This window comes from Callospermophilus lateralis, chromosome 3, assembly GCF_048772815.1.
Source record: "Callospermophilus lateralis isolate mCalLat2 chromosome 3, mCalLat2.hap1, whole genome shotgun sequence".
NCBI lineage: Eukaryota > Metazoa > Chordata > Mammalia > Rodentia > Sciuridae > Callospermophilus > Callospermophilus lateralis.
Genome location: NC_135307.1, coordinates 11,669,853 through 11,693,351, shown reverse-complemented (window position 1 = coordinate 11,693,351; position 23,499 = coordinate 11,669,853). Strand labels below are relative to the sequence as shown.

Sequence of the window (23,499 nt, the reverse complement as noted above, 5' to 3'; positions counted from 1 at the left end):
TAGAGTTCTGCAAGTGTTTGTATTTGAAAGTATCTCCAGTCAGCTTAGAGATGGGAACATAAGTTTTTGATGATGCTTTCCACATTCTGATTTAAGCCGTGGCCATTCTTTTTTCCAAAACCCTCAGAAAGCAGCTTTCCAAGTTAAACTAGGCTAGAGTGATCAAGTGAACGTTTGACTTGAAATAATTTTTAAAATAACTGGCTCACCATTCAAGTGCTTCTATGAGGCGGAGGGGGCAGCAAAAAGAGCTGCTTTTCAAAGCCCTCTGCCTGCCAGAGGTATTCCGCACTTCCGATCAAAGATGGATATTGAATATGTGTGGCGAATGCATACCACTCCGTGTTGCAGGGAAATTCTTTATTGAATATTTCTCGCTCACAAAGCTGGAGTCACTGTAAAATCTCGCTCCTTGGATCCGTGTCGGGTCTGACCTCGTCTTCCAGCATACTAACAAATTGCCTTTTTATTGGTTTGGGTTCTGAATGAGACACAGCGTCTGCATACTGCAGCAAGAAACAGTAGCATCTACCATCGAGGGTGCGTCGTGACCATGGCTGAATTAGTCCACACCACTGGTCCCTTTATAGAAAATATAGCAGATGGACTTGGCATTAAGTTCTGAAAGTCTGGTCAAAAGGGAGGGAGAAGGAAAGGACCTTGTGCTCAGTGGATGGTCATGATACTCAGGGAAGCTGGGCCTTGTTACTGTCTCCTGCTGCAGGTAAGGACGTCAAGACCAGGCAGAGGTGGCTGCTCAGCAGGTTGAGGCCTGGATTTGAACTTGAGTCTATTTGGCTCCCCTTAGCTGTAATACTAAACAGATTCTTGAAAAGCACCGAGATGCCCCATTCCTCAATCTGTCTGGCACTCAATTACCCTTTCTGCCTGCTCTGCCATCATCTCCCATCGGGGCTCTGGCCACGCGGTGCTTCCTGTTTTGTGCTGCTCAGCCTCTGGGCCTTTGCTAGCTCTGCAGGCAGACCTGGAAGGATTGCAAGGGCCTTCTGTGGTCCAGGAGGAGCCCGCCTAGAGTCAGAGGCATCTGAGCCAGGACCCTGCGGGGGTGGCCCGTTGAGCATCTGATTCAGCCCCGCATTCCCACCAGCTGACCGCAGGCCTTGGCACCAGGAGCAGGCTGAGGAACTAGTTTGAGGAAAGTGCAGATTCCCCTCCTGCTCCCCAAGTTCCAGGCCAAAGGCTATTAGCAGCAGAGCGTTAATGAAACACAGTGGGCGCTCTCCTGAGAGAGAGGGCGGGCCTGCTCTGTGCATTTGTCAGCCAGGCAGCTCCCGGGGACTGTGAGTAGAGGAGTGGGTCACCTGCAGGTCCTCAGTCACACCTGTGCACACATGCAGACAACAGCTGCCTTCAAACCCGAGGCCCCACTCGTCCCCAGGGAGTGTCCCACAGTTCTCCAGGTGGATCCTCAGTGAAGAGAGCTGGAGGACTCACCATTCCTGCTTGGGCCCTGTCCCCTTCCTTTTTCCATCGGTGACATGGAGAAGTAGCCAGGGAACAAAAGAAGTGCCCTCCTGGGTTAGATACCTGCCATTCCCCAGCAGGAATTTGATCACTGGCCTTATTTGGGGGTGGCACCCCCCCATCACCTACTCAGGTGGACCAGGGGAGAAAGGGAGGAAAGGTTGGTACCGGGGGGTCCAGTGCCCCCTGGGAGCTTCAGGAGCAGGGCTGCCCTACTCCTAGCTACTGCCCACTCCATGATGTCTCTCTCCTGGCCTGGAACAGTTGGAAAAGGTGGACTCTTAGAGACCTTAGCAATGACATCTACTTCAAGTGGGTCCTCCTCCTCTTGTAGAGGGTCTGTTTTGAGACTATGGTACCCATCTCCCTTTGTCAAAGCAAGTCCAGAAGTGCTCATTGCTTGGTCCAGTGAAAGAATGTTCCCAGTGGCAGAACTAGCCATTCACCCAGTGAGAGAAAGACCCGGGGCTCCAGGGAGCTCAGCCATCTCTGGAGCCAGAGCTCCCCGTTCCCATGGCAGCACCCCCTGGGAGAGTAACCTGAGCGGTGACTCCCACGGGTGACATGCTGGCCAGCAGGACAGGCTTTGCTCCCAGACCAATTTCCCTCTCTGACGCTCTGGAGCTGTGTGAGCTGGAAGTTCCCTGAGCCTCAGTCTTCTCCTCTGTGAAATGGGAGGTCTGCCTTGCTTCTTGGGCTACCCATACCAGGCACAATAGTAAGAGCATGGTAAGAGCTCCCTAAATAGCTGCCTTTGTTTTTACAAGCTTAAGGCCCTTAGTCATTTTAGGACTTGTACCACAAAGGCCCACAGCTCTGGCTTAGAAGGAAGTTGGAGTCTCCTGCTACCTGCATAACAAAAGGCTCAAATCCCACCCAGGAGAATTTCCAAGGAAAACACCACTTCACCTTGGAATTGTGAAGTACTACTTCACTCTAGTACTTCACTTAGTTCCCAGATTAGAGCCATAGGGGCCTCAGGGTGTTTTCCAGGAACGCAGCTTTGCTGATGAAGAAACTCAGGGCCAGAGAAGTCCAGTGACTTGCTCAAGGGCTCAGAGCTGGAGATGTTAGCGTTGACATGCTTTGCCCGGCCTCCTGGCAGCCCTGCAGTCAGGTCCACCAGACCCCCTCCTGGCCTGCCTCAGCTTTGGCCTGCTGCTCCTTCTAAAAGCAAGCCACTCTGCTTTGGTAAGAAGCGAGAGGGTTCCATGGTGCATATCTGGAAACCAAGGGTCAGGCACTTGGGAGGCTGGGGGTCCTGAGCAAGCTATGCCCCCTCCCAAGGTGGAGGTCACTCCTCAGCCCAGCCCTGCCTTCCTCTGCTCTCCACACCCTCCTCTCCTCTTCTCCACCCTCTGCCCCAAGCCTGGGCTTGGCAGAGATCAACCTGCTCAGGGTTAAGATTCAAGATTCCCCCAAGAACATCTCCCTGGAAATCCTGCTCCTACCATGCGCAGATCTGGAAGGATATCCATGGTAACGTGGCTTGAAATTTATTTATTTTTTTAAAGGATACAATTTAAATGTGCCTCAGTAGGGTATTAATTAAATAAACCATATAATGGGAAACCCCACCACAGCCACTGAAGGAGTCAGGCCATCTTATTATACGCACTGATGTGGAAAGATCACCAAGACATATGCTTGGTGACAACCACATTCTAGCACAGTGTGATCATGCGTGCGTATTTGTATGTATCCCTGTTCTCGTTCATGTGACGTGGGCTCATAAATATAAATGAGTTACTATTTGGAAGGCCATGAGAATAATGCTTGGCTCATAGTAAGTCCCATATTGTGTTGGAGAAATAAACTCAAATACGAGAGGAAAAAGTGTCGTGTCTATTGGATTCACAGCAGTGGGCACCAGTTGTCAGGGGGGCCTGGGACTGGGGCTGATGATGAAGGGGGGCTGAGCACCCTGTATCTCTAATGCTCTACCTTGGCACAGAAACACCCCATTCATGTTTTACTTGTGAAATTTAAATTAAATATACCTCCAAGCCTAAAAAGTCCTCTCCAAAATAAGGAACGCCTTTCCTTCTCCACACAGGCAGCGTGAGAGAACGAGCGCCAGGGGTCAAACAAATAACCTGGAGTCAGGGGCCCACCTGCCCGGCCTCATTTCCTCCACTCGCACCTCATCCCAGCAAACAGTGCCTGGAAATGAGTCTCCTTGCTGATGACTGGCTCCCCTGGGCTCCTGGATAGCAGCTGGGGCTGCGGGAGGGGGGGCTGCCCCCGTGGACAAGTCATGGTTTTAAAGTCTTAAGACCAACCAGATCAGGTTTCAAGCCTTGTCCTTTAAGTGGGTGACAACTTCTTGTCTCTTCAATGGAATCCCAATCTTTACCTTAAGTCCCTTTCAATGCTTGAGAAGCACATGAGGTGTTTGTGAGCATAATGACAAATATTTTCATTGCCGGGTACGGTGGTGCCCACCTGTCATCCTAGCCACTCGGGAGGCTGAGGCAGGAGGATCGCAAGTTCAAATCCAGCCTCGGCCACTTAGCGAGACCCTGTCTCGAAATAGAACATAAAAAGGTCTGGGAATGTGACTCAGTGGTTAAACACCCCTGGGTTCAATCCCCAGTACCAAGGAAAATAAATAAATAAATATGATCATCTTTGTGTCTCGGCACCACTAAACAATGCCTGACATGTTGTAGTTATATAGTGTATGATTACGAAACTGGACTAAAAATAGTTTGTAAGGAGTTAAAATAATAACAAAAGCTATTAAGGTCTACCTCGGGCCTTATCATGCAGGCACTTTACCACTGAGCTCTGTCCCTGGCTGGCCTTGCTGTTTCCAATTGTGAGACTGCCAGTTTGATCTTTCAGCCGGGTATACTGGCACATGCCTGTCATCCCAGGGACTCTCAAGGCTGAGGCAGGAGGATCGCAACTTCCAGGCCAGCCTCAGCGTTAAGTGAGGCTCTCGGCAATTGCTTGAGACCCTGTCTCAAAATAAAAATTAAAGGGGCTGGGGATGTGGCTCAGGGGTGGTAAAGCACCCCCGGATTCAACCCCCTTTAGCCCCCTTCCCCCAAATCGATCTTTCGAGTTCATGTTCACAGCGCATCCCACCAGCGGATTGTGCTCTCCTTTGGTGTGTCAGGCTTGGTGCTCCCTCCTAGAGAAGAGCATGGCGAGTGTGAAAAAGTCCCTGACCCACGGAGCTTACACTTGAACGAGGGGGAGGGTCGGAACACACCTGTGCTCAGGCAGGCAGGCCCCTGGGTGTTCAAAGGCAGATTTCCCAGTGCCCCCTTCTAAGAACCGAGTCATTCTGTGGACCCTCCATTTGATTCAGAAGATTAACCCTTTCGAGGAAGAAAGTGAAAAGATAAGGAGGCTCTGGTGCATTAATAGCGTGAATGTTGTGCTGTCGTCAACATTTGTATGTGAGGAAATGAGGCCCCAGGACAGGAAGCCAGGACCCAGGTGTATGAAGCAGCCGAGCTAGAGTGCGGCCCGGGTCTGCTGGATCCCGGGGCCTGAGTTCTTTTCCTTGTTTCCCTTTTTTTCAGGGCCTCAAGCTTTCTGGGCAAGTCCTCTAGCCCGAGCCGCGTCCCCAGCCCTGCTGTGTTCTTTTCACTCAAGCCGTAGCCAGTTGAGGAAGCGATGCAGCACAAGGACCATTTCCAGACAGGGCTGTCAAGTGGGCGAGGCTCGCCTGTGTTCAGCTGGACAAGTTCCGGTCACCTCCCCTGCCTCAGTTTTTTGCATCTGTAAAATGGGGTCAATAGTGGGGTCCTGTGGGGGGTTGTAAGGACCGACGGATGTGACCGTGGGGCTCAGCCAATGACGCTGCATGGAGAGGCATGGATCTGCTTCACGAAAGTCAGACTGGAAGGTGACGCCAGAGGGAAACGAGGAGTGTTGCTTGTGTTTAATGTCACGCCCACGGCAGACTCGGAGGGGACTCTCCTGTGGCTACATAAGCCTGAAAACCTCTTTATGTAAATGTGGTGATGCTGCAGTGCTTCAGGACTGTGTTTTCTACGCAGACACTCGTGGATTCTCAAGGTAGGGCTTGGCAAATCAGAAACCAAGGTTAAGGGACCTGCATGACATAGGGCTGTCCCTGAAGCCAGGGTTGGGACTGGTCCATGTCTGGCTCCTGGCCAGGTGTGTAGGTATCTCCCCTGCTGCCTCCTAGGCCATTCTAACGTTCGTTCTCTCTCTCTCTCTCTCTCTCTCTCTCTCTCTCTCTCCAGTTCTAGGGCTTGAACCCAAGGGTCTTCTCCCACTGAGCTGTATATCGCCCAGCCCTTTTTATTTATTTTGAGGCAGGGTCTCTCTAAATTACTGAGACTGGCTTCAAATTTGTGATCCTCCTGCTTCAGACTCCCAAACCACTGGGATTTTAGGCATAGGCCATCATACTGGCAAGAGAAACTGAGCCAGGTACAGAGGCACACACTTACAATCCCAGCAACTTGGGAGGCTAAGGCAAAAGGGTCACAAGGTGCAGGCCAGGCTTGGCAACTTAGCAAGACCCTGTCTCAAAATAAAAAATAAAAAGAACTGCTGGGCCTGCAATCCCAGCAACTTTGAGAGGCTGAGGCAGGAGGATCGAAAGTTCAAAGCCAGCCTTAGCAACTTAGTGATGCCCTAAGCGACTTAGTGAGAGCCTGTCTCAAAATAAATAAAAAGGGCTAGGGATGTAGCTTAGTGGTGAAACACCCCCTGGGTTCAATTCCCAGTACCAAAAAATAAACCCAAATGAAACCTGGCATCAACCATTCCTGGTTCAAGTGAGAAATAGTATCTAGCATAATCAGGAAGCCAGGGAGACTCATTTGGACTGGTGAGGTATTTTCCCCAAGCCTTTTCAAGTTAACAGAGTGAAGAACTACAAATTTGGGGCCCTGGGGTGCAGTGTCATGGTCGAGTGCTCCCCTGGCATACCGGGAATCCCTGGGTTCCATCCAAGTATGAAAGAGCAGAGAGAGAGAGAGAGAGAAAGAAAGGGAATTTTAACATAAAATATAACATGAGTCTGTGCTGAAGCTTTTAATTCTAAGTTAGGAGATATTTAACCTTTTCAAACTTAGATGTCTATCTCTGTTTCCTACACCAAGAATCCTGGCTCCCAATGATAAGGGAGGATAAGCTGATGAGTCCAGTGCTAGTAAATAAACACAGCTGACGTTTACCCAGGGAGTTGGAAGTGCCAGGCCCACCTGATCTCACAACACACCTAGCCTCACTTATTATCCTTATCTCCCTGGGGAACTGGAGACAGAGAAGTTGAAGAAGTTGCCCCAGGCCACACAGCTAGTTAAGGACAAAGCCAAGGTGTAGTCTCAGGCCCTTGGCCCCAGGGCAAGCTGCCCCGTACCTGCCTCCAGTACCATTTTCCCTTGCTCAGGACAGGGGCCAGGGGAAGGAGCTGGGGCCTCTAGGCTAAAGCAAGAGTAGAGCTAAAAGGCCAAGTGGACAGTGCAGGGCTGGGGAGACCAGGAAGGCTCCCTGATGGCCCAGGGCTCATCGTGTGGGCTGTGCAGATGAGGACAGGGATCCCGTTACACACCAGAAGGCTCAGCCTACCCTGGGCTCTGCTAAGGTGAGCCTAAGCGGGCCAGGGACCTGATCTGGGCTGTCTCACGCCAGCCGTCTTTAAGTGTGAACTAGAACTTGAAGGTGAACTGCTGCATGCCTGTGAGTGAAACTCAGGTGAAACAGTCCTGCACCAGCAGAGGACTGGACCAGGCGAGGCTGGCCCTGCCTGGGCCACCTTGATGAGAGGCAAGGGCCCCTGGAGACCGCCAGTGTCCTCCCGTCTGTTGATAAAGAGGAAATCAGGCGAGAGAGAGGGAGACACAGACGGAGATGTTCCCAGGCTCTCGAAGCTACTAGATGGTAGAATTGGGCCTGGACTTCAAGGTGCTGACTCAGCTTAGGGCCTTTTTTTCAGTATTTTTTTTTTTTTTTTTTTTTTGGTACTGGCCATTGAACCCAGGGGCACTTAACCACTGAGCCACATCCCCAGCCCTTTTTATTTTTTATTTTTATTTTGAGACAGGGTCTCACTGAGTTGCTGAGGGCCTTGCTAAGTTGCTGGGGCTGGCTTTGAACTTGCAATCCTCCTGCCTCAGCCTCCAGAGCCTCTGGGATTACAGGCCTGTGCCACTGCATTTGGCTCTTTCAGGTTTTGCAGCCCAAGAACCATGCAGCCAACGGGGTGTGTGCCTGAGTTTCTTGGGGCTGCTGTACTGAGGTACGGCAGGCTGGGTGGTTTCCGGGGGCCTCAGGCATCCTTAGGCTCAGAGCATGGAACCTTCAGATGCCCCAGTGGGCAGCCTGACCCCAACGTTCCCAACCCCCCTTGCCCTGTACTTACTGGGTGTCCCTGCCTTTCTCCCTTCCCTGTCTCCTCTTCTTCACTGGACTTATTACCTGAAAGCATGTTATGTCCCCTAGTTATATGCCACGTCCCACCACTGTGGGCACCACAAGATGTTGCTGTTTTGCTCTCCGGCATGCCTAGAATTGTGCCTGACACACAGCAGGTGCCCAGCAAATAGTCGCTGAATGCACAAATGGTGCACCTCTCTGCTCACAGGGTGCTGTGCCGGGCGGCTTTGGAACTGCATTCAAGCACAAACGCTGCCACCGTCTACGCTCCCGTGCAGTCCCCAAGAAGGGCCCTAGGTGAGGCTGCAGAGATGCTGGTCCACAGCCCAGCACAATTCTACTCCCACGCTGATCAGCCCTGTGACCACAAAAGGCTTCCCAGAAGCCATCCAGTCCAACCCCTCTGATTGACAGATGGAAAAATTGAGGTTTGGTGAGCAAGACCCCCAATGGCAGCCCAGTCACCCGCTGGCAGACGGCAGCTCGAGCTCAGACCCCTGGCTCGGATCCCACTCTTTTCTGTCACATCTCCTGTGGCCTGGGTACTGCAGTGGCCAAGGGCATGTTAACAGACCCGATTTGTGCTGTCCTGCGCTGTCCCAACCAGCCGACCTTGAGCACCGAGTTCAGCCCAGGGACCTAGTTATTCTAGCTGTTCACTCAGCATGTGTCCCCCATGAATAATCCAGGCAAGACTTGAGGGGACGCGAGTGATGGGGAGAGGCTAGGGCAGGGACCCTGGCAAGGAGGCTAGAGATGGGCTGTGGGAGCTGGAAGAGATGGAGGGGAGAGTGAGGGCACCCACGCCCACGGTGAGGGTGAGGGAACAGTCCCCACCCCAGGACCAAGTGAGTGCGCAGGTAGGAGATGGAGCTCCCTGTTCAGGTGCCTGGATAGCGAGTGGCATCTCACACAGACAAGAGTAGAGAAGGGGGGTCGGGAGCAGCCCGGTGGTAGAGGGACCTGGGTTCCCTCCTCAGCAGCAGATGACATTTCTGAGAGAAAAACCTGCTGATGCAAAGGTAGCATACCAGAAAGGGGCCAGGAGTCCCCTGGGGACTGGGCCAGGCTGGGGTTGGGGTCAGATGGGGAGAGGTCAGAGGCGGAGGGTGGACTGTGGGGGAAAGGTGGAAGGGAGTTGCAATTTTTACCTAAGGGCTTTAAAAAGGGGTTAAATGGTTCCACTTTCTAGGAGGGAAAGGAGGCCCTTGGGATGGGAGGAGGCGGACCACTCTTAGGAGCAAAGGACCGAGCTGAGGTCCAAGAGAAAGGTCCATTCTCCTTCTCCGGAACTCACTCTAGGTCTTAGCCGGGGAGCCCAAGAGCCAGCCCCAGCTCTGTCCTCTCCGTGGGAACAGGATTCCTGGAAACCAGCCCAGTGGGGCAGACCAGGGCAGAACTGGTGGGACCTTCAGCCTGGATTTCAGAGATAACGGACAACCCAGCTGCACTGGCATTGGGGACAAGGACAGCACTGGTGAGTGTTTTGGAAGAGGCTTAATTAATTTCCTGACCGACCAAGATAATTTCACTCTTACCGCAAGGACTTCGCACCGCTGACCCCTCCCGGGGCGCTAAGGCAGGAGTGTGCAGGAGGCCCCCTCTCTCCTCCGCCCAGAGGCCCTGCGCAGATTCCACTAGAAAAGGCCTGTTCTATTTCTTTTCTTTCTTTGTTCTTTGTTTTGTTAGGGATTGAACCCAGAGGTTCGATCTCTACCTCTGCGCTATACCTCCAGCCCTTTTTAATTTTGCTTTGAGACAGGGCCTTGCTGAGTTCTGTACAATTTTAAGAAGCACAGATAAAACCAAGAAAATTTAAAAAGTTTATAAGTAAAGGATAAAATATACTCCAGACAAATAATAATGACCATCCAATAAAAGAACTTCTCATGGGAAAAAAATATGTTAAAGAGAGCCCGGCCCAGAGGCCCGGGCGGAAGGATCTCTGGAGCAATACGGAGAGACTGCATTGCAAAAGCAGCAACCACCAAAAGATAAAGGGCGTCAAGTTCAATGAGTCCGATTCACCAGTTAGACATGGCGTTATAAACTCTGTATTCATTTTTACAAAACTGGAAATAACTACAGAAAGAAGTGGTTTAAATCTACTGATAGGATGAGCACAGGGTTGCACACACCCATAATCCCAGCTACTTGGGAGGCTGAGGCAGGAGGATCACACGTTGGAGGGCAGCGAGGGCAACTTTACTAGACCCAGTCTCAAAATTAAAAAAAAGGGCCACACGCGGTGGTGCACATCTGCAATCCCAGGGACTCTGGAGGCTGAAGCAGGAGGATCCTAAATGCAAAGCCAGCCTCAGCAACTTAGTGATATCCTAAGCAACTTCGACCGTCTCTAAGTAGAAAATAAAAAAGCATCGGGGATCTAACTCACTGGTTAAGCACCCCTGGGTTTAGTCCCTGGTACCAAAAAATAGATAGGGGTGGAGTAGCTCAGAGGTAGAGCACTACTGGGGTCAATCCCTAGTACCTCAATAAATACCTTCTCTTTAGAAAATAGAGATTTTTTTTTTTTTTAATTAAGAGTGTTTATCATTACTATTGCCCTATCGTATCCAGGGCAATAAAGCAAGGAGAGGATGTAAATAATATAATGGTTGGTAAAGAAGGAATAAAACTGCCATTATTCAGAGCAGATATGATCATTTACATAAGAAATCCAAAGCATCTGCAAATAATCAAGATTAGTGAGAGTTCAGCAAAGTAGCGGGTACAAAGTCAGTAAGAAAAAACCGCTAGCTGCCTCTGCGCATGGATCGTGCAATTGGAGGGCTTCAGAGATTAGCGCAGCCCTGCGGCCAGGACGATGCGCACGGTCATGAAGTGGTTCCTGTGAGAGAAAGAAGAAAAGTGCGTTTCTATACACCAGCGACAAGCGGTTAGCCATGTAACTTACAAAATAGTATATATCATTTATAATAGCAAGAAAAGATAAAAGGCTTCTAGGGATTTTTTTTCCTCGATACTGAGGATTGAACCCAGGACTAGTACCATGGAGCCACGTTCCCAGCTCATTTTAGTTTTTACCTCGAGTTGGGGGTCTCACTAAATTGCCGAAGCCGGCCTTGAGCTGAATCCTCCTGCCTCAGCCTCCAGAGTCACTGGGATTATTGGAATGCGCTACCGTGCCTGGCACAGGATGATTCTTTTTAAACATGGAAGACCTTTGTGAAGAAAATAGAGAAACATTTTCAGTTCCTGGCTAGGAAGACTTGCTATGTTAGCAATCTCAAATATCTCCAAATTGAGCTATAGACTTAACACAAATTCAGTCCAAATCCTAACTGGAATGTTCAAGAAACTCAACAGGCTGAGTCTGAAATTTGTACGGAAGAACAAAGACCCAAGAAGAGCCAGAACATTCCTGGAGAAGCATGAAGTGGGGCGATTTGCCCAGAAGATTTTGGAACTCCTTGCAGAGGTCTTTGGATTATGGTGGTATGTTGGCACAGAGAAACTGACCGGGGAAGCAGGGTCCAGAGCTCAGAAGCAACCCCAGCACATTAGCCAACTTAGGGGCAGTCCAGGGTGCTGGAGGCAGGAGCAGCTGGTCACGGAAGGTGCTAGGACTTTTTTTTTTTTTTTTTTTTTTTTCCGTATTAGGGATTGAATCCAGAGGCTCTTATCCCCAGCCCTTTTTGTTTTTATTTTGTGACAGTCTCTTGCTAATTGATTAGGACCTCACTAAATTGCTGGGGCTGGCTTTGAACTTGACATCCTCCTGCCTCAGCCTTCAAAACTGTTGGGATTACAGGCATGCACCGCCACGCCCACTTCAAAGCTTTAAAGAAAGTATAAGGTCATAATATTAGGACCTCCAATAAAGAGGTATTTTTCTAAGTAGGAAAATCATGGGAGCTAAGATTGGTGAATATAGCAACAGAAAATTAGGAACTATTGAACAAATCCAGCTTCCACCAAATGAACCACCAACCAGGAGAAGGCAGTAGCCACATTCAAACCAAAGATTATGATCCAGGACACACAGACAGTTCCTGCCATCCAGACAGAAGACAGACAGAACCACAGGACAATTTTTTTGAGGGGATGGGTACCGGGGATTGAGCTCAGGGGCGCTCAACCACTGGGCCACATCCTCAGTCCTATTTTGTATTTTATTTAGAGACAGGGTCTCACTGAGTTGCTGAATACCTCTCTTTTGCTGAGACTGGCTTTGAACATTCGATCCTCCTGCTTCATCCTCCTGAGCTGCTGGGATTACAGGCCTGCACCATGGCGACTAGCTCAGAACAATTTTGATATTAAAAGAGATCCTAACATGGGCATGGTAATCCTTGTAACTGGGAGGCTGAGGCAGGAGGACTACAAATTCAAGGCCAGCCTCAGCAACTAAGTGAGGCCCTGTCTCAGAATAAAAATTAAAAGGGCTGGGGATGTGGCTCAGTTATAGAGTACCCAGGGTTCAGTCCCTAGTACTGCAAAAGAAAGAAAGAGGGAGAGAAGAAGGAAGGATCCTTCAATCCTTCAAGTGGAAACAGAGAGATACTTTTGTTTTTTTAATAGTCTCTGGGTTTTGTAAAGAAACGGGGACAGCAGGGAGGTAGCTAAATATTAGAACCCTTAGCTGGTTTTCTTTTCCTTTTTTTCTTTTTAAATCGTGGTACTTGGGATTGAGCCCAGGGGCACTCCACTACTGAGCCACATCCGCAGCCCATTGTTAAAATTTTAATTTTGAGACAGGGTTTCTCACTAAATTGTGGAGAATGGCTTCAAATTCATGATCCTTCTGCCTCAGACTCCAGAGTGTCTGGGATTATGGGCAGGGGAGCAGTGCACCAGGGGGCTCACCCAGAATTTTTATTTTTTTGGTACCAGGAATTGAACCTGGGGTGCTTAACCAATGAGCCACATCCCCAGCCCGTTTGGTATTTTATTTAGAAACAAGGTCTCACTGAGTTGCTTAAGGCTTCACTAAGTTGCCAAGTGCTTCCAACTTGCGATCCTCCTGCCTCAGCCTCTGGAGCAGCTGGACTAACAGCAGGGTCTGCTGTGTCCGCTGTGTCCCTGTGTCCGGGTCACCTAGCATTCTTGAGTATGGGTGGTTTACTGGAAATGGGTGGATTACTTAAGATAAGCCCAAAAGTGTTTTGTAAATAGGAAAATAAAAATTCTAGTTTTATGATTACCCTCTAGATAAAGGAATGGGATTAAGATATGGGTAAAGGCTCTTCCAAACAAATGGAGATTTTATCAGTGGAGGTGAGGCCCATCCCAGTGAGTTCTGCTGCACCAGGTAGCTTGCTCTGGCGGTGAGGTGAAAGCCCCCAGAAAGAAGTGGCCCGTGAGTCCCCAAGGCAGGACTTTTATAATCCCACACCTGCCAGCCTGCAGGCTGAGATGGCAGAGAAGCAGGCTGGGAAGTCGGGGAGCAGGGCGTCAGTTTCTGTCTCCTACTGCTTTGGGAGGCATCTCAGGCGGAGTTTTAGTCCTTTCCTGTCCCTGAGTCTCCTCTGCTGTCCTCTTCTTCCTGGGATTCTCCTTCCCACCCCTATTAGCTAGCAGTTTCCAGGAATATCATGATTTCCAAGCCCCAAATGGGTTTGCAGATGAATCCATCAGAAAGCATCCGCTCTGGGGAGACGGTGTATCTTTGTTGTTTTGGCATTGCTGGGGACTGAACCCAGGGCACTTTACCAATGTGGACATCCCCTCCAGAGTTGCGGGGATTACAGGCATGTGCCACCATGTCCCGTGAGAGGGGTTGTGTACTTGGCTGGAGGTCACAAGTTTGTAGGGGCGGGAGTGCATGTTCTCTGTGGATCAGTTCAGGTTCCACAGCATAGGGAGCAGGGATCCGGTTTGAGTCCACCCCTCACCAGCGTTCAGACCCCAGACGGGTCCTCTGAGGGCTAGGAGATTCGACTGCTGTCATATGTGAACCGAGGCTAACGGCTAACACTAGGGCATTTTTGGTACCAGGGAGTGAACCCAGGGCAGTTAACCACTGAGTCACATCCCCAGCCCTTTTTATATTTTATTTTGAGACCAGGTCTCACTGAGTTGCTTAGGGCCTCACTAAATTGCTGAGGCTGGCTTTGAACTTTTGATCCTCCTGCCTCAGCCTCCTGAGCCCTGGGATGCAAAGTTTCTAGTGGATAAAAATTCCTAGAGAGCTGAGCCCAGTTTATGAGGATTAAATTAGTTAATTCATGTAAAACTCTCAAGGGTTGGGCCTGGCATGGGTGGCTGCTATCTCAGTGATTGTCATTATTCTTGTTGTCATTGATGATGGTGATCCTAGGATCATCCAGAGTGGAGATAAACCCCTCCTTTGAGCACCTCAGAGCACGCACCTGGTCCGTGTGAACAGGTCATTCACCATCTGAACCAGAGTTTCACCCCTACACAAACTGCTGGGAGCCATCAGCTACTTGGCTGATGGCTCCCAGCAACAAACCCCTTCCAACCCATATATGTTTTTGAGGGGAAAAAATTAGATCTTTTTATAAAAATCTGAATATCCTGCTGCCCTTAAAAAACTAGGTCTGGTGGCCCTGGGCACCTGTAGGTGACAATCAGCCATCTCTTTATTGCTAGCACATGTGGGTCTCCCCTACCAGCCTCAGTCGGGGGGTGTCACTTGCTGGTCCCATAGCATTACGGCTTGTGACTCCTGTTGGAAGTGCCCCAGGAACACGCAAGAGAGCATGAATTGCATGGGTCTGAGAAGAGTAAGCAGGATTCTAAGGGAAGTGACATTTTAGCAGGTCCTTTTTTTTTTTTTTTAATATTATGAGACAACATATGTACTTAAAATATAAAAGGCATACCATAATCTAAATAATAATAAGAAATGCACACCCATTTACCTCCTATCCAGATGGAGAAGTTGAACACCGGCAGGAACTCAGCCTTGTACCAGTGAGGTCCCTGGGCTGCCAGACCGGCCTCACCTGGGGCTGCTGGACATACAGGGTCTCTACCCCCATCACCAAGTGACATGCACACCTTGGGCCTGGAGAAGGGCTGCCTTTGAGGTCCCATGTGCAATTCTCACTTGTGCCTCTGCGCCCCCCATTCCAGAAGATTCTCTGTCCAGTTCACGGTTAGCTTTCCCCCTGTGTGGGGGTCCCCCCAGTCCGTGGTCAGTTTCAGAACTCCGCATGAACCTGGCTTCCTAAAGAAGGGTGGTGTTTGTTGCAAGCTGGGTGCTGACTCCACGATCCTGGACAAGACCATCCAGCCCCCCTGCGGGCTCCCTGGGGACATTAGGGAGGGCAGGCACCCCTGGAAACCCCACCCCTCCCCACGGGGCATCTGGAGGGGCTGCCCTGTGTTGTCTGCGTTTTCTGTTTGTAAGCTCAGGAGCAGGCCAAAGACGGCCTGGGGGATGACAAGAGCGTCTCCCCTGGACCTGGACTCTGCTAGGGAGAGCAGGGACTTCACCAGCACTAGGCCAAGAGCAAAGCCAGGCCGGGCTGTGCTTGCCACTACAGCAGTGTGACCTGGGGTCGTAGGATGGCACAGCCGGTTCAGATTGGGCCACTGAGACTCAGCTTCCCTGCCATTTCCTCCTCTCCTGCTGGGCTCCGCCTGGTGGAGCCATCTCCTTCCCTCCCCTCCCCTCCCCAATACTGGGCGGGGCAGGCCTCACAGATGGGAGGAGGCATCACAGAGCAACACTCCAGCCCTTTTAATTTTTTATTTTGAGGTCGGATTTCACTAAGTTGCCCAAACTGGCCTCCAACCTGTGGTCCTCCTGCTTCAGCTTCTGGGGTCACTGGGATGACAGGTATGTGCCACAGGTCAGGCTCTAGCTTCTCTGAACGTCCTTTTGCTAAATCAATAAAAGTCCAAAAAGTAAATAAAAGACAGAAATGGCACCAAAAAAAAAAAAAAAGAAAGAAAGAAAAGAAAGTTCCTTTGCTGTAAATGAGTGGGAAAATCAGCAGCTTGACCTTGGCCTGTCTCTCACCCCAGGGCCAGGTGTTTGGACAACAAAGAAGCTTAGCAGGGCAGGGCCCTGAGGAAGCCACCCATCTTGGGGGACATGTGGCCGTGGGTGAGCGGGTGCCTTCTTTTCCTGGGGCAGCTGTGACAAAGAACCACACATCAGGCAGCTTAGAACAACAGCCATCTCCTCTCCTGTCCTGGAGGCTGAATCTGTGAAATCAAGGCCCTGGGAGGCCGGGCTCTCTCGGAACTGGGCAGGAGCTTCCCTTGCCTCTCCTGGTCCATGGTGGGTGACAGTCCTTGGTGGTCCTTGGCTGGTGGCTGTGTCACTCTGGTCTCCGCCTCCTTCTGGTGTGGCCTTCCCTCCTGTGTCTCTTCTTGTCTTCCTGTGAGGACATACAGGGTCTCTAATGGACTTAGAAACCCTAATCCAGTCTGACGGCATCTTGACTAGTAGCATCTACAAAGATCCTGTTTGCAAACAGGGTCACGTTCCTTGGGTCCAAGTGAACTTGAATTTGGGGGCAACACCTTACCCCTCTATTATGGTGAGGCTGGATCTCAGGGGTGAGGTGGAGAAGAGGGCAGGAGATGACCAGAAAGCAGGGCAAGGGCTGGGACTCCAAGCCTCCCTCCCTGTCCCGACTTGATTTTTGGCACCGAGGATTTAAAAGGAGCCCCATGCTATGGAGATGTAGGGGTTTGTGACCCACCCCAGCTCCACATGTCTCTGGGTCTCGGATCAACATCCCAGTCTTCCAGGCTTATGCCAGCCCTCCACCCCCCCTCCCCTGGGGACAGTCTCTGCCTAGTACTGGTGACTTTACCACCCAGCCCTCAGCTCACCTGGCTCTGGCTTGTCCTCACCTGCAGGTGCATCTTTCTCCTTGTTCTCAGGAGCACCTGGCCAGGGCCACCTCTCATCCACTTCTGCATCCCTTCCAGTCAGGATGGGACTTGGAATAAAGTTAGATTTAGCCTTAATGAATCTGTCAGAATTGTTTTCCAAAGAGATACTTTCTTTTCTGCATTTCTTCTGTCTTTCTTTTTTTGAGCTGGGGATAGAACCCAGGGTGCTCAGCCACTGATCCACATCCCCACATTCCCACATGCCCAGGCCTTTTTTACTTTTTATCTGGAGACAGGTACTCCCTAAGTGGCTGAGGCTGGCCTTGAACTTGCAATCCTCTTGCCTCAGCCTCTTTTCTGCATTTCTGTGAGAATAATAATTTTTCCAGTTCACAGATTCTTTATGATCCCTCCCTAAAGTCACAAAGTAAAACTTCCTTCTAAATATGCTGCTGTCTCTTAGCGGTCACAAGAAGGGCGGTGCCTCTGAAGAGCTGCGCACCCCATGTCCCGTGTCCCGGGCCGATCCCATGGGCCTTGCCTTCCTTCCAGCAGCCCACGTCCAGCCGCCTGCTGAGGCCGGTTTGCAGCTCTCCTTTGATGACAGGTCCCGCATTTCCAAGACAAGGCACGGTCATAAAATCAACTGTCCGCAGCCATTTAGGTCTAGGCATGGTTAATGCCAAAACTGGCTTCCAAATTGACAGTTAATGAGGGAAAATGACGAGAGGGGTGTGTTAACAGATGCAGACTCAGGGTAATAAACAGGCCATTAAAACCAGGTAGTAAACAGCTTGCCAAGGACCATTTATGAATTTATTTTTCTGAAGGGGGAAAAAATTAACCAACAAGTCATGTCCCTTTGGTGACCAGGTCCAACCAGCAGCAGGAAGAAGTCAGATTCTTGGAGAGTCAGAGAGATCCTAGGAGAGCCCTCGGGCTGGGGGTCCAAGTGGATGGGAAGGCTGGGGTCTGGGTAGTGGGCTGGCTGTGGACGCTCCTGGATGGCACTGGTGTCCCAGCTGCTTCTCATGCCCTTGGAGGTGGGTGTAGGCTGAGACCAGTCCTGGCTCTGCCTCTGGTTAATGCTGTCACCTGGAAGACATATGCTGATTTCCCAGGTCCTCCTGCAAAGGCAGGGATAGACCCCACTTCTCTGTGGGATCTTGTACAGAGTTTATTTTTATTTTATTTTATTTATTTCTTTGGTACTGGGGATTGAATCCAGGGATGCTTAGTAGCCACAGAGCCACATTCCCAGCCCTTTTGATTTTCTGTTTTGACACAGGGTTTTCACTAAGTTGCTGAGGCTGGCTTTGAACTTGCGATCCTCCTCCCTCAACCTCCCAAGTTGCTGAGGTTACAGGCATGCACTACCACACCCAGCTGTGCTAAATTGACTTGTACTCCTCACACCCCAATATTCATGTCCTTCCTAGAACCTCTGAATGTGGGTTTATTTGGAAACAGTCTTTGCAGTTGTAATCAGGGAAGGTGAGGTGATGCTGGAGCTGGGCCTTCATCCAGCATGACTGGTGGCCTTAGGGGAAGGGCCGAGGCACGGGTAGGGTGCACGGGATGACAGAGACTGGAGCGCTGCAGGCACGTGCTGCCACTTCCAATAGCCAAGAAGAGGTGGGAAGGATCCGCCTGGGCCATCAGGGGCCATGGCCCAGCGGAGACCTGGAATGCAGACCTCCGGCCTCCAGAAGCGCACATTTCTGTTGTCTTAAGTCATGGCGGCAGAGAGTAGCAGTTTGTTACAGCCACCCCAGGAAGTGCGCCCAGCCTCTGCACTAAAGTCCTCCACCTGTGTGTGTCCCCAGATTAAAGGGATTTCTGGGGGGGCCAGGCATGAAGCAGTCGCATAAGCCAGGGACTCTCAATCAGGGCTCATCTTGCCTCAGGGACAAGTACAACAGTTCTGGTTGTCACAGTGAAGGCATGGGAGGGGTAAGAGCTGTGATATGCCTGGCATCTAGTAGGTAGAGGCCAGGGAGGCTGCCAAACATCCCAGAATGCTCAGGAGAGCCCCAAGCACAAACAATTACCAGGACTGAAGTACCAGTAGTGCAGAAGTGGAGAGCCCCCGGCGTATGTGAATTTTTTGAAGGGGTGCTGGGGATTAACCACTGAGCAACCTCCCCAGCCCTTTTTGTATTTTATTTAGAGACAGGGTCTCGCTAAGTTGCTTAGGGCCTTGCTAAATTGCTGAGCCTGCCTTGGTCTCCTGAGCCACTGGGATTACAGGTATGCGCCACCCCACCCAGCTGGCACATGTGAGTTGAGACTCTAAACCCAGATCTGTGCCTTATCACAATCAACCCCAGAGCCCCACCCACAGATACCACAGTTATCAGAGGCTGAAAAGCTGCAGGATGATCAACTCGACAGTGTGAAGTGATCTAATCTTTCCAGGCAACCCCTCCCCTGAGTCATGTATATGAATGTGATCAGGGCCAACTTATCAGGGTTTGCATCGTGTCCACCTACAGGTCAACAGAGTTAGCCTGGCACTAATCTGCTTGAGGACCAACACATTAGATTCAATAAGTATAAAGACCCCGAGATTCAACAGCTGAAAGCCACTTGCGGGGTTGTGCGCCTCTCACCTGTCCTCTGATGCTGACAGGTGAGTCTCTGGGTCCCTCTAGCTCTGGTCCACAGGGATGCAGCCATTCCCACCAGGCAACTGTGCTGGGCCCCTGCAGGCCCTGGGAAGGTGCCATAAGAGCACACGAGGGGTGTGGGTATTAAAAGGCCTAGTTAAGGTAGATTAGATCGTTTTATATTGCTGAGCTGGATCATTCTATAATAATATAGGGAATTGGGAAGGTCACCCCTGGTTGGTCCCAGGGTGTCAAAACTAGTGGTGTCTCCTATGGCTCCTGCTTCTCCTTTACCACCCCCTGCACTCCACTTTTCAGTGAGTGTCAGGCAGACAATTAAATTCCAGGCTCTGGCTTCAAATTTTAGGAGCTGTGAAAGCCAAAGTCCTTCACTTAGGGGCTGTCACCATGGCCCAAACCCTCCGGAACCATGGGAGGATGGGCGAGAGGAGTGGACAGGCACAAGGCGCAGCTGTAGGACAGGCTTCAGAAGCCCCCAGATCCCTGCCTGTACCAGCACCCCTGTGGCAGAAGCCAGATGCTCACCCCCCGCCCCCAACCCCCCCAAAATAAAGGCTTTGGGAAGTAGACCAACAGTGCAGGGTGGTCAGTGGCTGGGTCTCTCTGAGCCTCAGTTTGTGCAGCTGTGAAATGGAAATAAGGCTTTCCTCATAAACTAGAAGAGGCCCTCGGCAGAGGGTCCGGGCTTTACACTCCCTTCTTTCTTTCTCCAGCCGCTGTCTGTCCTGCCAGAAATCAGGGCCTGGCCAGGAGCACAGCTGGACCCACTGGGTGCCCATCATGGACACCCAGAGGCCACCTGACCTGTGTCTGGAGCATATCCAGGCTCAGGTTTCAGGGTACCGCCTGGAGGCCATGGTGCCAACATCCTGATTCTCCCGGGGAAGCCTGAACCTGGTGGGAAAGTGCCTCCCACCTCAGGGTCTCCTGAAGGGGCAGCGCAGGTCCAGCAAGTTCCTCTTTTCCTTACACGTGGCTGCCAACTTTGTTCAGCCAGAGCTGTGACCTCTAGAACCAGGCCCTGCAGAGGGACCTACAAAGATGAAGATTCCGTGCCTCCCTAACCATCCACAGTGGCAAGAGAAGTCCGAGTCGTTTGGACCTCTTTGGGTGGGGGTCTTTGTATATGTGATTAAGTCGTGAATCTTAAGATTATCCAGGTGGACCTAAGTCCAATGACCAGGTGTCTTTCTAGGAGATGGAGGAAGAAAGAGGAGATGGCCATGTGCTATTGCAGACAGAGCTTGGAGCCACGAGGCCACAAGGATTCTCCCTGGGGCCTCCAGAGGGAGCCCAGCTCTGCCGACACCTGAACTTGGGACTTCCTGCTGTAGAACTGTGAGAAAATAAGTTCCTCTTGTTTTAAGCCACCAAGTCTTTTAAAATTGTAGTTTGAGACAGGGTCTTGCTAAGTTGCCCAGGCTGGCATTGAACTTGACTTGTGATCCTCCAGCCTCAGCCTCCTGAGTAACTGGGATGACAGGTGTGTGCAGCGTGCTGAGCCCAGGGCTCTTAGGTCATCCTCTGTGGGTCTTAGAACGTGGAGGGGCGATCAGCTGTTTTATCCCTGTTCTTCCTCACACACTAGAATGGAACCTCCCTGGGGACAGGGAGCAGCCTGGGTGGTACTGAGGCGGAGCTCAGTCACAGTGGAGGAAGGCTGGGGTGTGGCTCAGGACCTGAGTGCTCACCCGGCAGGCGTGGGGCCCTGGGCTCCGTGCCAGCCTGCAGAAAAGTAAAAATAAGAAAGCAAGTTGGCGGAATGGTCAGGTGGCTCTGTGTCTCCCACCAGACTTGGAGCTTTCTGGGGACAGCCTCTGTGCCAGGACCCCAGGGTCTAGCAGGGATCAAGACTGAGCCTGCAGAAACCATGTCCTCAAAGCAACAGTGGAAACAAAAATAGGGGGTGGCAGGAGCCCCCTGGAAAGTCTTCCTAGGACTGCACCCCCTTTCTGGGCTTGACGTACGTGAATAAAGATGCCCTTAATGGCAAAATGCAGAGATGTCGTCACCAAGCCAGAGAGCCTGAAAATGGAATGTGGGTCCCCTGTGCTTCTGCTCAGGAGAGATGGTGCAGCCACCCCGGGGGACAAGGCTGTTGTGTGTCCCATGAGCAGTTCCACCAGGGAGTCCACAGCCCCTGGGACACATAGGGTGCAAAGGAACCTGCGTTTCCCATCAAGCCAGCACCCCCATTGGTCACTTTGGCCTGAAGGACAGTCCCCATTGTTCTCTTGGGTCCACGGGTTTCACATTTTGAAATCTCTCTGTGAATCCAGGGAGGGGCCAGGCACCCCGGGCTTGTCACCCTGGGGTCTGGGTCAGGGAATGGGGCTCAGATGGGGCAGGGTCATATGTGGCTGGAGGTCTCCCCCACCTCCTCACAGCGCTCTCTTCAGAGGTCATTTCCCACACTCGGGCACATCCTTCTGTCAGTGCCCTTGTTAGGACTCCCCACTGACTCAGGACCTTACTCAGGTTACTGTTGGGCCCCATGTGGCTTCTGCTCATCCTTCCTGGCCACCCCTTTCCTTCCTCCCCTGGCTGGGCTCCCTGGGACCCGGTGTGCAGCCGGGTATCCAGGGGCCTGCACCCACTCTCCTCCCTGACTCCTCCAGCTCAGGAATCACTCCGTCCAGGGAGCTGCTCCGACCCTCCAGGCCGATGGAGTGACTTTCCTCCTACTTACACAGCCAGACCCCTGAGGCCACCCCCAGGGCAGGTGGAGGTGGAGGTGAACCACCCTTCACACAGATGGAGGGGCTGCCGGGTTGGGACACTGGGAGCAAATGGATGCATACACAGCAGGGGCGGGGGCTCGCTGAAGGTTCTAGAAAGAAGAGGCAGAGACTTGGGCAAAGCTCGGAGGATGGGGTGGGGGTGAGATTCCAGGGCTAGCGATGGAGGGGAGCTGTTTCTACCAACAGAGGGCTGCACCCGTGGCCCTGCCCAGCTGGCCCAGCAGTAAGGGAGCAGGAGCAAACCAACAAGAAGCCACAGGTGGGGGGAGAAGGCTGGTGACACCATCTATGCAAATCAGCACAGGGCATCAGGAAGGGGAACAAATGAGGAGTGACCTGAGGACCAGAGGAGAAAACCTAGCACAGAGGAGTAGAGTATCTCAGGTCACGGTATCGGAGTCACTGCCTGGAGTGGCTTTAAGTTTTCTTATTTTTTAAAATGGTGGCATCTTGCTAAGTTGCTCAAGCTGGCCTCAAACTCGCCATCCTCCTATTCTAAGCCTCCCAAGTAGCTGGGCTTACTGGTGCAGGCCCCTCATCTGGTGGTTTTGCATTTTCAAACTCAGGGGCAGGGGGTTTAGACACTTGCTTAGCATGTATGAGGCCCTGGGTTCCATCCTAGCACCTAAAAAAAAACAAAGAAAAACAATAACAACAAAATCCTGAGATGCTCCGGCCCTCCCCCACCTCAGATAGTCTAATTTAGGTCTGTGGGGAGGTGTGAGCTCTGGTCCCATCCCAGTTTTGCTGTGTGACCTTGGGCCAGTCACTTCCATATTCCAGGCCTCAGTTACAGGGGTATGGAATCGTCCAGCCCGAGTGGACTGGGCTGGCCTCCAGGCTCTGCCACCCGCATGGCTAGCTCACCTAGGCCCCAGAGGCAGCAGAGGAAGCTTGATGACCAGCGGTGACCGTCCATTGCCCAACCCCTGACATCCCTCAGCTTTTTGCAGTTTGCAAAGTGATGAGATCCAGTCCCCTGCCCAGAGGCACTGACTGCCCTCCAGGTCAGCCTATGAATTGATGTTCTCCTGGCACTAAGGGAGGGCCTCTCTGGAGCTAGGTCTGGGGGATAGGACCATGGTCCTTCGGGCTCATTATTCCTCCTGTTGTCACTGTTGATAAGCCACCACTGGTGCCCCTAGAGATTAGGGAACTTGCCCACATTCACATGGGCAGCTTCTCCCTTCCTGGCATCTCTGTCAGCACTGGACACCTCCACCCCCAGGCCAACTAGCTCCCCATCCCGCGGCCGGCTCTGTTGTCCTCGGTTACCTTCTGAGAAGACTCTCCCTTTCCACGGTCGCCAACTTCTCACGGTATCTGCCGCACTCCTGCGTCTGTCTCCCTGTCTCTGGGTTACACTCCTCCTGCCTCCAACCGCAGGTGCCCTGAGGACTCTAAGAGGCCCCCCACCCCCGCCCCGGGCACCTGGCCATCTCCATGAACTCAGCCATGGTGCTCTAAGCCTGGCTGGCTGGTTGCTGGCA

At 51.7% G+C, this 23,499-nt stretch overlaps 1 long non-coding RNA gene across 1 annotated transcript in view; it reads left to right on the top strand.

Moving 5' to 3' along the window:
- LOC143395018 (uncharacterized) overlaps window positions 1-22,168 on the top strand; it is a 30,117-nt gene extending 7,949 nt beyond the window's left edge. The window contains exons 3-7 of the long non-coding RNA XR_013090728.2: window positions 5,022-5,520; window positions 8,063-8,151; window positions 9,157-9,331; window positions 19,134-19,270; window positions 20,464-22,168. This is a non-coding gene — a long non-coding RNA (uncharacterized LOC143395018). The remainder of the gene's footprint in view (window positions 1-5,021; window positions 5,521-8,062; window positions 8,152-9,156; window positions 9,332-19,133; window positions 19,271-20,463) is intronic.
- Window positions 22,169-23,499: the final 1,331 nt, after the last annotated feature.